This window comes from Cyclopterus lumpus, chromosome 1, assembly GCF_009769545.1.
Source record: "Cyclopterus lumpus isolate fCycLum1 chromosome 1, fCycLum1.pri, whole genome shotgun sequence".
NCBI lineage: Eukaryota > Metazoa > Chordata > Actinopteri > Perciformes > Cyclopteridae > Cyclopterus > Cyclopterus lumpus.
The window spans coordinates 544935-558707 of record NC_046966.1 but is presented as its reverse complement, the minus strand read 5'-3'; positions in this window follow the sequence as shown (position 1 = coordinate 558707).

Here is a 13773-nt window from a genome sequence, read left to right as displayed (position 1 = left end):
GAATATATATTTATGTATTTTATTTCGTTAAATTATGTATGCTCATATGACTTTTTACTTTTCTCTCTTTTCCTCTACTGTGTTTCACAGAGCGGAGGTTGGACACACCGTACAGACAGCACAGACTACAAACCAGGTAAGAGTAGTAGAGCTGAGAGGAAAGAACAATCTGACAACCGCCATGCTAATTAGTGCAGTGATAAATGCCATAGACTTCAGTTAGTGGAGACTAGAGCTGCAGGACGAATGTGGGATGTCACCATTTTTTAATTACTTAACGAGCTCTATATTTGGTTCTTTCTCATTTCTGCTTCATGCTAATATTTACCAATGAAATCTCTGGACCGATAAATCGGTTGGGCTATAATCACATACATGTGACTATCAAACTAGGCAGTCTACATATACAGGTGTTTACTAACACTACCAGAATATTTCCTTCACTCCAGAACAATCAATTCTTAACGTTCCGGTGGCCCGTGGGCGGGCCCTCCAACTGTCCGCTGGAGATCGTACCGTTCATCGTCCATCTATTTATAGTTAGTTACTAGTGTCATATGTTTCTGGAAACCTACGATTCTTGTGACTTTAACTATCCACTCCATTTCAAGATTGGACCACCACAGCAGCTACAGGCAACGTTTTTGTCAGACAACAACAAACACAAATGTTTGTTTGAAGATAAATAAATGATACATAAATGCTAAATAAATATATATATATACATATATACATATATATACATCCATCCATCCATCCATTATCAGCCTCTTATCCGGGGTCGGGTCGCGGTGGCAGCAGGTTCAGCAGGCCGACCCAGGCTTCCCTCTCACCCGCAACACTTTCCAGCTCATTCTGGGGGATCCCGAGGCGTTCCAAGGCCAGCCGGGAGATATAATCCCTCCAGCGTGTCCTCGGTCTTCCCCGGGGCCTCCTACCAGTTGGACGTGCCCGGAAAACCTCTAATGGGAGGCGTCCAGGAGGCATCCTGACTAGATGCCCGAACCACCTCAGCTGACTCCTTTGGACGCGAAGGAGCAGCGACTCGACTCCAAGCTCCCCCCTGATGTCCGAGCTCCTTACCCTATCTCTAAGGCTGAGCCACCCTACGGAGGAAGCTCATTTCGGCCGCTTGTATCCGAGATCTCGTTCTTTCGGTCACAACCCAGAGTTCGTGACCATGGGTGAGGGTTGGAACGTAGACCGACCAGTAAATGGAGAGCTTTGCCTTCCGGCTCAGCTCCCTCTTCACCAAGACGGACCGGTACAGCGCCTGTTTTACTGCTGCAGCCGCACCGATCCGCCTATCGATCTCCCGCTCCAACTTACCCTCACTCGTGAACAAGACCCCGAGATACTTGAACTCCTTTGGGTAGGCAGTTTGTCCCACCTGGAGGGAGCAATCCGCCGGTTTCCGGCAGAGCACCATGGCCTCAGATTTGGAGGTGCTAACTCTCATCCCTGCCGCTTCGCACTCGGCTGCAAAACGCCCCAGTGAATGCTGGAGGTCACGGTCCGAGGAGGCAAACAGGACCACATCATCCGCAAAGAGCAGAGAGGCGATCCCGAGACTCCCGAACCGGATCCTCTCTGCGCCTAGATATCCTGTCCGTGAAGGTCACGAACAGGACCGGTGATAAAGGGCAGCCCTGGCGGAGGCCAACACTCACCGGGAACGTGTCTGACTTACTACCGAGGAGACGAACACAGCTCCTACTGCAGGCATACAGAGACCGGATGGCCCGTGCCAACGGGTCCGGCACCCCATACTCCCGCAGCACCCCCCACAAAAACCCCCGAGGGACCCGGTCAAAAGCCTTCTCCAGGTCTACAAAGCACATGTTACAATAAAATGCATGTGTAAAAATGGGCGGCTGAATGTCAGAAAAGTAGAGTGGGTCATCCATTGATCGAAAGATTGCCAGTTCGATCCACGGCTCATTTGCATGTGGAAGTATTCATGAGTAAAACACTTTTGAAGACCTTCTACCTCAAGATTCTTCTTCAAGAAAGGTTTTCTTTGCTGAAGAAGCACAGGAGTACATGACTGTGTCATCAGCATACAGATGGTACTTGCAAATTCTGAACTTCTTACAAATGTTAAACACTCTGAGAACAATACGTCAAATAGTTATGGAACCACTTTACCTGTTGCCTTTGTAAGATCTACAAACAGTGACACAGATTTAAATGTGTTATCCATAGCTTCTTTTATGTCATCCATGACTTACAAATGGCAGGTATAGTGCAATGCCTTGATTGCATGTTGTTTAAAATATAACATATAGTCCCAATTGCTTTTTAGTTGGGTAGCAATTAATGATTCTAATATTGTAATGTAACCAGTTTACAAGGCTCACAGTTGATTGCAGACATATTAAATGCTGATTGTATGGCTGCATAAGTCTCTGCTTTATGCAAGTGTGATTTATTAATCCATACTAAATTGAGTAATTACAATCATCATCACTTGATCTATTCCTTCACTTTCATCTCAACTGGATAAACCGTGTCAGTAATTTCCCCCCTCAGACTCAATTATTCATTTTTTTATAACAGCATCAAAGGTGACTTGATAATACTTTTTTAGGATATATAATGTTTGTAAATGATTTGAGGGTCAGTCATATGGCCTGATTGCAAATGTTTCACAGTTTAATGTTCAGCTAAATCAGTTGAAGGCCACATAGTGGTCGGTGTTATGTTTTGTGATGCTGACATTCCATCTTGGTGTAGCTGAAGTTCTGATGAATTCCAGCTGCTAAGATGAGCTTTGGTTTCTGTTTCTGTTTCTTTGAGAAATAACAGGGCCACTTCTGGCTGCAATCACTCAAGCAAAACACTTTCCTGATGAGCGGATTGGACTCCACCTGCTTGTCTGTAACTCAATTGGTCCTTCCTAATGGCATCTATAGTATGTTGTTGCTTTTAATTCATTTCTGAATGCTTTGTTATTATGTTTTTTGACCTGCTAGAAGTCAATCAGTCTTTCCGTCCCACACTGTTTAGAATGTTTTAAATGTGCTTTAGACATTAACAGCCCTGATGCCAAAAACACACCAGGCATATATGTGCAGCTCACCGCAATAATTCAAATGTTTTGCAACTGGGTGTTTGTTCATGTGTTTCAGGAGTCAAAACAGCCACAGCCTGCTGAACTTGGAGTGGCTGCCACTGCTCTTTTGTCTTTTCTGCATTAGAGCATATTGTGTGTGACCCCCCCCCCCCCCCCCCCCCCCCCCCCCCCCGATCAGGTACCTCTTTATGACCAACAATTGTTTTGAGGTAGTCATCATGACAAGAGCTGTCAATATGTATGGTCCCAGAGGCTTATCATATCTTCAGTGACCCCCTGACCATTCAAGAGGTGACATTCTCAGGTCAAAGCTCTACTTGTACAAAAGAAAAAATGTAATGGGTGGAATATCATGACATTTTGTAAAAACATTCATGCTGCCCAGAGGTTGAACCCTTTCCATAGTAAACATTCCATTAAGGTTGGAGTTCAGTTGTACGATCTGAAAATAAAATCCAGCATGGAATCCAATTATCAAATCCAAAGATTTCAACATTTGCAAGAAAATCTATTTCTAAATAACCAAAACTCAACGATTCAACTGCTTTTTATTGAGGTCCCGATTTTAATGCATAATGTATAAGTGGAAGATCCTACTAATTTAGTATACTGAACTTTCTTTGCTTCATGTGCCAATGAGCATAGAATAACGATCCCATCCAAAAGAAACATGTTTGTCATTTCAAAGCAAAGGTCTGCAGCTAAAATTAAGAAGCTGCTAACATTACATAAAGTGTGAATCAAAGAATATTTGGACATATTGAATGAGTAGATACTGAAAAGCTTTTGATGCAGCAGCAGTTGATTGAGCTGAGAAATGAAGGATCCCGCTAAAGGCTCTAATTGCTGATTATTATAGCACATATAGGGGGCTGTGTTTTTATTAGTGTGTGTACTTGCCATTATGTTGATGTCCTCTTTGTTCTGCATGTATATACTGTTACTCACAATATATATCTATGTGTGAGCGTTCACAGTGTACGCATTGTCTGTGGAGCAGTGTGAGTACAGGGAGTTATTGCTGGTATAAATCAAGCACTGTAATTGGTCAGGAGCTATAACCACAGCAGGAGGTCCCGCCTCAGGCTGCTGCTAATTGGCCGCCTGCCGCGAAGCGGGAGACACCGTTGGTCCAAACTATTCACTTAACACCAGAGCATCCACAGGTGTGCATGTTTGTGTTTGTGTGTTGTAAAAGTGTCTTTTTCTGCTATATTCCTTTTGGTATGTACTGTGTATTCTTGTTTTACTCTCGTATTCATGAGCATAGTTGTGCAGTGTACATGTGTGTGTGTGTGTGTGTGTGTGTGTGTGTGTGTGTTCTATATATGGGTTAAATTAAAGTTAGTTATGGTATACTGGGTCTTTTTTCCTCTGCATATTCAGTTGTTTCGAAAATGAGGAAATAAACTGGGACACATTTTAAATGTTGTTGTATACAACTAGAAAATGTACTTTATATTGTAAAGTTGTGGTCCTTTAATTGAGGCCAAATCCCTTTTAGATAAACTACATTTAATCAATTTAAAATCCTGAGCTGACAAAGTTATATGTTCCCCCTGATCCAATTACTTATTTACTGCAATCTAATCAGTTAAAAAGGCCATTCTCACCTTCCCGCCGAGCAGATAATAAAATCTAATCCATCATTTTCGCTGCCTTCATTAAGCATTAATGAATATTTAAACTGTGGTGCGTTTAATGGCTCCAGTGTGTGTGTGAGAGACAAATAAAATAAATAAATAGAAGAACAGTGACAATAAGAAAAGAAGTAACACATGTTTTGTGACATGATCTGTTCTGATATGATATGTGATATGATCGCTCCATGCTTTCCATCCCCTCCCTCTGGTCAGCCGAGCGCATCGCTGCAGCTCGTCATCACAACAATCTCCACGAGCGAGTTGCCTGGCTCCGCCCCCTTACCAAAGCACCCCAGCCTGTCTAAATTCATCCACATCTCAAAATTGCTTTTTTTAACACCCGATCCCTTAACAACAAGGGCCTCTTACTCAACGAATTCATAACTGACAATAATCTGGACTTTCTCAACAGGACTACTTTTCATTAAACCAAACCACACCCCCTGGATATTCATACATGGCCAGCCACGCCACCATGGGCGTGGTACAATATTTTACAAACACCTCACTACAATTACCATCCCGACTCCCTCCTCATTTAAACACCTTGTCTTTAAACTGTCTGGTCCCAAACCCCTGGTCACTGCAGTCATTTACCGCCCCCCAAACCCTAACCCTACTTTCCCCTTTGATCTGTCTGAATTTCTCACACAACTCTGCGCCATCTCTCCATCCATTCTGCTACTCGGTGACTTCAACATACACGTTGACTCATTTGACTCCACAACCTCCACAGAACTCAAGTCCATCAACCTCCTCTCGCTCTCCTCCACCTTGGCTGCCACAGCCTCTGCCTCTTTTTCGACTACGTCCTACACCGCCCTGGTCAACTACTATAATGATGCACTCTCCTCCTGTCTTGACGTTGTCGCCCCTAGAAAATTCAAACTTGTCTCCTTGACCCACTCCGCCCACTGGTACACTGACCAACTTCGCCACCTCAAAGTGCAGGTCCATTAACTGAAACGTCTTGCCAACCAAGCTGGACTCACTGTTCACCTTGATGCCTTCAAACTCCACCAACAACATTATAAAGATGCCCTGAACACCGCTCGCTCCTCTCACTACTCTTCATTTATACAATCTGGCTCCAACAACCCCAACATGTTTTTCTCCACTATCAACAAACTCTTCAAGCCCATGTACACCATCTCCACCTTCTTCACCACCAGCAAATGCAACTCGTTTCCATCCTTTTTCAATAACGAAATCATCACAATACACAACCAGCTGGCTGCCCCCTCCCCCTCTACAACCACCTCCACCACCCCCCAGCCCTAAACATGATCCTCCCTTACTTCCAACCCACTCACTGTCATCCTTCAGTTCAATCACTGAAACGGACCTCTCCTCCATAGTCTCCAGCATGAAGACCTCCACCTGTGCCCTTGACCCCCTCCCCTCTTCCTTACTCAAGGACTGCCTTCCCTTACTCTCCCCTCTCATCACAAACATCATCAACTCCTCACTGTCCTCTGGTCTCATACCACCCGATCAAATTCAGGATGGACTTTAAAATACTACTCACCACCTACAAAGTCCTAAACAACATGGCCCCTCCCTACCTTTCAGACCTCCGCCCCCTCCAAGCCCCAACCCGTTGCCTCAGGTCCGCCGGTGCAAACACTCTGAAGATCATCAGGACCAAGCGCCAAACCTGGGGTTACAGGGCCTTCTCAGCTGCTGCACCCCCCCTCTGGAACGCCCTCCCCATCCACATCGGTCAGGCTCCCACCCTATCATCATTCAAACAAGCCCTCAAAACCCACCTCTTCAAACTCGCCTTCACCTGCTAACCCCTGCACCCTACCCTCCACTATATGACTCATTCCGCACAGCTTCTCCAGTTTTCTTTTTTTACCCAATATGTTCTGTTTGTTTTGTTTTGTCTTTCTATTTTTTGTTTTGTTCTGTTTGTCTATGCCCTATGCAAAGCGTCTTTGAGTACCTTCTTTTGAAGGCCATCCACTACACTGTGTTTTTAATGGACTCAGAAGTTCATTCAGTGAGCGACTCAGGAAGCCTCAGTGTTCTACTGAACGACTCAGAAGGTCCTTTGTTCCGGCAGCAGTTCGATTTTTTAATGAACACCTTTAGGTGTTTTTGGATTTAGACTTAGCATCTTTCTGATGGTCATGTTTTATGGGGTATCTTCTGGTTGTGTTTGTTTTGTAGTGTGTTACTTGTCTGTTGTGCTCTGTGGAATGTGTCTATTGTTGTCTGTATGAATGTTTGGTGGCAAATGAGTTTCCCCACTGGGGATTAATAAGGTTTTCTAATCTAATCTAATCTAGAAAAGAGCTATATGAAATTGTAAGTATTATTCTTCTTATTCTTCTTCTTCTTCTTCTTCTTCTTCTTGTTATTATTATATGTGTTTGAATATCCATTGACAATCAGAAACACAATTAAAAACAGGAAGTATATTGTCTGGCCTGTGTGTGTGTGTTTTGAGCCTCCAGTCAATTAGTGGCGTAGTGATTTAATCAATGTGCTCTCCGTAAGGACCTTCATTACTTCTCATGATACAACCATATCACCATGATACCACACCGTTTTGGGTTTGTCAACGTCCTCATAGACTGTGCATAGAGTGTGTAGTAAGTGTATGTCCGGAGTGTATGACAAAGTGAGAGAAGTGCATCAAATCAATGGCATTGATCCAACCAGCAAAAGAAAAACACTGTGTGTGTAGCTGTGTCTGTAGGTGCCCTGTTAGTAGGTCTTTGTGGATAGATTTTGACGAGAGAATCTTTAATAATAGCTTACTTTTTCTGTCCATACATCAGCCAATAGCTCAATTATTACTTCCAGCAGTTATATACATAGCCCTCCATAGTTCCATATTGTGATGTATTCACAAAGCCCTCCCACTTTTGATCTGAGGAAAGGTATCAACAAGATATTCAACAAGAATACGTCTACAGCCTTGCAAGTGCCTCCAAGGGGTTGAGCTAAGCTATACTATATGTTAAGCAAGATCTTTGTTTAGCGTGTTAGCATGCTTAGTAAAGCTAAAGCACTAAGCAAAGTCCACCAAGTCAGATGCAAAAAGGCGTTGGCTCAATGCTATCTGTTCAAAGACGTGATCCAAGACGATGCATACACTTGCAGGCTAAATATCAGACCTATCGGGGAGCTACAGCCAAAAGTGGACAATAGACACTTTTTGAAGGGAAACTTGAGGAGGGGTCGCCTGTTAGTCATCCTAAAATGTGGAGGAATTCAACAGTACCAGACAAATATAGAGCACTTTATTAAGTTCATTCCATTTCCATTCCATTATCCGAACCGCTTATCCTATTTAGGTCGCAGGGTGCTGAAGCCGATCCCAGCTGACATTGGGTGAAGGCAGGGTTCACTTGGACAGGTGTCCAGTTTATCTCAGAGCTCAGATAGAGACAGAGAACCATTCACACTCATATTCACACCATTGGGAAAGTTAGTCTCCAGTCAACCCAGTGGTTCTCAAACTGTGGGGCGCGCCCCTCAAGTGGTGCGCCGAGGTGTTACAGGTGGGGCGTGGCGGGCAGTGCGGAGAACGTCACGTATTACAAAAGTATGTGTAAATGTTTACGTTACGGTTACGGCGTTCACAGGTTACGCTTGCCCATGCGCGATCTCGACTTCCAAGATCCTTTGCGACTCCCGTGTAGCTTAGTAGCTTAGCTAAATGAAGAGCTCGTTAGGCTTCTGAGCAGTTACCTGACGGAACACGGGCTGAAATGGGAGAGTTGTGTGACTTTCTGCACAGACGGTGCGCAGACCACGGCAGGGAAAAGGAAGGGCTTGCAGGCGCTGATCAAGAGTCTCTCCAAATGTGCAATGGACACACTGTCATTCACAGAGAGGCGCTAGCAGCCAGACAGATGTGCCGTGAACTACACGAGGTTTTGACCGATGCCATCAGCGTGGTCGTGTTCATAAAAACAAGAACCCCGAAAGCACGACTGTTTTCTGTACTCTGAGGAGACGGAGCTTTCAGCTGTTTCACAGGTTGAAAAGGGTTGTCGCGAGTGTTTGAGCTCAGAGACATTAAACATCCGTCTTATGCATGACATATATATGTCATACAGGACAGTACAATATAATTGAAACTGTACACATATTATTCTGCAAAGAGGAGGTGGACTCAGTTTATTATTTATTTTATCTTTGTAACGTTACACATGCATACACTTTTTGGAGTCAAATTATATTAATATGAATTCAATTATAATTATTAATTTGCAGGCAAGTTTTCTGATGAAGAATTTCTGATGAAATTGGCCTATCTCAGTGACATATTTGGAAAGCTTAATGAATTCAATCTTCATCTTCAAGGCAGAGAGGAAGCTGGAGATGTGGGTCAGGCGACTCATCAAGGGAATATTGATTCCTTTGAGAATCTGAGTGGATTTGAACTAATACTGATATAACTTGATGGCTCACACATATCTGCATTAAGTTTGTTTTGCACCGGTTGCACGTTATTGTTTTGAAAAGATATTCAGTGTAAAACTCTTTATTGCCAAATATTTGAACTTGTTTTATTTAGTTTTGCACTTTATTGTTATTATCTTGAAAAGATATTCAGTGGCAAACATGTACATTGCAGCCACAAAAAGCTATTTGACAAATATTAGTTCTTTTTTGCACAACTTTAAAAGTGATTGCATTTTTTATTTTTTTTGTCTGATGGAGCAATCTGGTTTAATTCAAAGTGATTGCAATTTTCTTTATTCTATTATTTGAAAAAGCACAGATGGAGTCACAAAAAGTTGTTATTCCAATAAAAATTCAGCACGGACCATTTAGTTACAATTTTGTTGGGGCACGAACATTTTTCTTCTTAGAAGTGGGGTGCGACGGAAAGAGTTTGAGAACCACTGAGTTAACCTGAGCTGCACATCTTTGGACTGTGGGAGGAAGCCGGAGAGAACCCACGATGCCACGGGGAGAACCCGGAGGGAACCCACGATGCCACGGGGAGAACCCGGAGAGAACCCACGATGCCACGGGGAGAACCCGGAGGGAACCCACGATGCCACGGGGAGAACCCGGAGAGAACCCACGATGCCACGGGGAGAACCCGGAGAGAACCCACGATGCCACGGGGAGAACCTGGAGAGAACCCACGATGCCACGGGGAGAACCCGGAGAGAACCCACGATGCCACGGGGAGAACCTGGAGAGAACCCACGATGCCACAGGGAGAACCCCGAGGGAACCCACGATGCCACAGGGAGAACCCCGAGGGAACCCACGATGCAACGGGGAGAACCCGGAGGGAACCCACGATGCCACGGGGAGAACCCGGAGGGAACCCACGATGCCACGGGGAGAACCCGGAGGGAACCCACGATGCCACGGGGAGAACCTGGAGAGAACCCACGATGCCACAGGGAGAACCCCGAGGGAACCCACGATGCCACAGGGAGAACCCCGAGGGAACCCACGATGCAACGGGGAGAACCCGGAGGGAACGATGCCACGGGGAGAACCCGGAGGGAACCCACGATGCCACAGGGAGAACCCCGAGGGAACCCACGATGCAACGGGGAGAACCCGGAGGGAACCCACGATGCCACGGGGAAAATGATGTGCAGACTCCACACAGATTGAACCCAGGCCACCTCTTGCTGTGAGGTGACAGTGCTCCCCACAGTTCATAATTATGTACCATTTTCTTTTCTCATGAATTTATATTTTATTGATCCACCATATGATTAGATACTTTGATGACAAAATGTACTTGAATCGTAAAAAAATAACAAGTCAGAAAGATTACAATTGAAAACGGGAAAGGAATAATTTTCATAAGAATTCAATGGAATCTGGAGAGAACCAAAGTGGATTTCTTAGGGCCCTTTGCAGGCTTATGCTCACAGTCTACATATCGGGTGTTAATATAATTAAGGTGCCAGCGTGCATTAAAAGAGCATCAAGACCGGCTCACTAAAAACGTGCCAGGGGAACCCGACAGTTTAATGTTTGTTATTAACTGGCACCTAAACTACTGTCAATTTAAAAAAGTGGCCCCGGGGCAAAACAAGTTGGTTATCCTGGTGTAGCAAGAATAACTAGAGTCGCCCTCTAACGACAGTCCTGCTGGCCACTGTTATATTTCTCTGCTGAATTAAAAAAAAAAAGATGACCAGCGGGTGTGCTGGTGTTTAACAGGGTGTAGGACCTATCTCCTGTATGGGGTGAGTTCAACGATCTGTTTAGGGACACCTTGGTGGAGTCTAGATGGGGTTGCCCAACAGTGAAGCCTGTTAAAAGGATCACATACATACTCTTAGAGCAGGAGTTACATCTTGTAACTACAATTTATTTTAAATGACCAGGTTTCTGATGACTCCTCGCCTTGTGAATTTAAATTGGAAACTTTCATAGTTCCTTAACTCATTAGAACTTGTAACAACTCATTTGACCCAGCAGAGACCACACACAGAGACACACTGACACAGTATCTCTGGGGAAATAGGGGGTGGAACACCGCTGCGATCCCAAGGGGTCTTGGCAAATCAACAGCATCCTGGAGGGAAAGGGGGCCAATGAGAAGCCACCTGGTGAGCCACACAGGAATATTGTTCTGATGGAGGGTTTGGTTTCACAGTTGGTGGGACCAAATACAGAGAGAAATGAAGCAAGGGGAAATTAATCCCAATACTCTATATATTATTATATTTATTATTGTATATATCCTTGCAGTTGGTCAACTGATTACTTGGTCAATTGAATATTTGCTGCAATTTACTTTGTCCTGAGGTAATTTCTTCATTCATGGCTTGTAATTCTTTTATTAGCCTCAGAGGGCTATAAAATGTCCTTTGACGGACCCCCCCCCCCAACAAAAAAAAAACAGGGAACATGGTTGGAACAATAGAAAGTGCCTGTCTAGTCTTCAACCACTCAAATAACTTTACACGACATGCCAACAATGACCCATTCACACACATTCATATTGGCAGAGGCCAATAACGCCAACTTTAAGAGACATTTGGGGTTCAGTATTTTGCCCAAGGACACTGCAACATGTAGACTGGAGGAGCCGGGAATCAAACTGACAATCTTCCGATCACATTGTACAAATAATCATGAATCCACCTGACTGCAGCCCCAACAGGAAATTCCCAAGTCTTTGTATGCTTTTTACCATTTACATATCAGTAAATGTTGTCATAAAATGAGGGGACAAGATTTAAGCCCCTCGATGAAAATACATGCCATTGCTAGACACTGCTTTCTGTAAATTACAGTCTTAGAGGGGCTTGAACTAAATGCCAATGCCCTAACAGGTGTGCTTAGTCCGTTTACAGCATGCTGATAATTAAACATTTAACATCTTGTGGGAGAGATTGTCAATTCACACCCTCCCAAATGTAGTAGTTGTGGCTGCCTTCTAGAGATTGGAGGTATTAAGAGATGACATTCACATGTGCTGATTTATTGTTATGGTGCTGCGTCGTCACAGTAAAATGACAGTGATGCAGAATAGCTGACTGTCAGCGCTGTGAATCACAGTGTGTGTTTGTGTCTGTGCTGGTTTCCTTTAGACATATCAATTATTGACATATTGATGAGGTTAATCAGTGCACACTTTTCCCTCTATGTGCCACAGCAACACTAAAACAATATATGTGCTTTTATAAACATGTAATTATATTACTTTTGACATAAATTCAATAAGTTCCGCATAGCTTCTCCAGTTTTTTTTCACCCAAAATGTTCTGTTTGTTTGTTTTGTTTGCTCCTTGTCTTTCTATTTAGTTTTCTTCTGTTTGTCTATGCCTTGTGTAAAGCGTCTTTGAGTGTCTAAAAAAACGCTATATAAATTCAAAGTATTATTATTATTATTATTATTATTATTATTATTATTATAAGTAAATAAAAGCTGTAACTTATTACACTTGTTCAGTAATTTGCACAACACAGGAAATAAAGCATGGCTATTTGTTTTCTTTTGATTTCAATGCCAATTAAAGGCATGCTGATACAAAATGGTGTAAATAGAATGATAATAAAACACATCACAGATTTGACTACTCTTAGCAAACATGTTATTGTTCGTGACATGCGTCACTTTGTCGACTGTAGCTGAAGATAGGTTCAAGTTGATCACCGCTACCCCTGCCAGGTTATTATTTTTCTAAACCAGACATCATTATCTGCTGTTATGATGAGTTCCAGATTACCGTTTGAGCTGAACTAAGTAAACAAGTTCACTAAGTGTTCTTAGAATTTATTAAAAGTATATGAAAGGACTCTCGAGACGCTTTAGGGTCAATTTCTTTCTGTTTTGAGCTGATTAGTTTTTTTGTCAGTAGAGTTCAATCAAGTTTTTTTTAACTCATCATAGAGTTTGTCAATGATGTGTGCATAATTAAATTGTATGTAGCTGTGTAGGAGCTGCAAACAGGTTTTAAAGGGAGACTGTAGCCGCGAGGATGTGAACTTTGATCAAATAAATACCAGTGATAAGTTCACAGCTCACTTAGCCGAGACCAAAAGAGATGAACTGCCAAAGGACAGTACCTTAATAGCCAATGAGAAACACCACAAATAAACAAAGAGCTCAGTTAAATCTGACTCCAATAACCAGTTAGGAGCATGGACACAGTACAGTCAGGGTCTAGATGAACTTTTTCCACTGCCTACCACTGCATACAAATGTCCATGCATAAATATACCATACATTTATTTCACTTCATGCTGAACATATTTAGCTTGCTGAACAGACACAATATTCCTATTTACAGTTGTTTTAATTGTACCCTGTGCCCGGGGATCTCAGGAAAGCTCTCAGCTATCCAGTCAGTCTCTTCCCTGTCGGTGGAGTTCGGTCAGCTGTTAGCAGTGGCGATGCATTCAGCTGTACGTGTACAGTTAGTTCCATTAGCTGCTAGCCAAACATCGGGAAAATTAAAAGCTACCTTTTTCTCAGTAGTTCTTAAACTAATGTTTGATGATCTTTTTCACAGTGGAAGAGTATATAACAGGCTATCACAATAGCAGTGGTGTTGATATTGTTGAAGAAAAGAAGTGTATGAATATGTGTGCGTGTGTGTG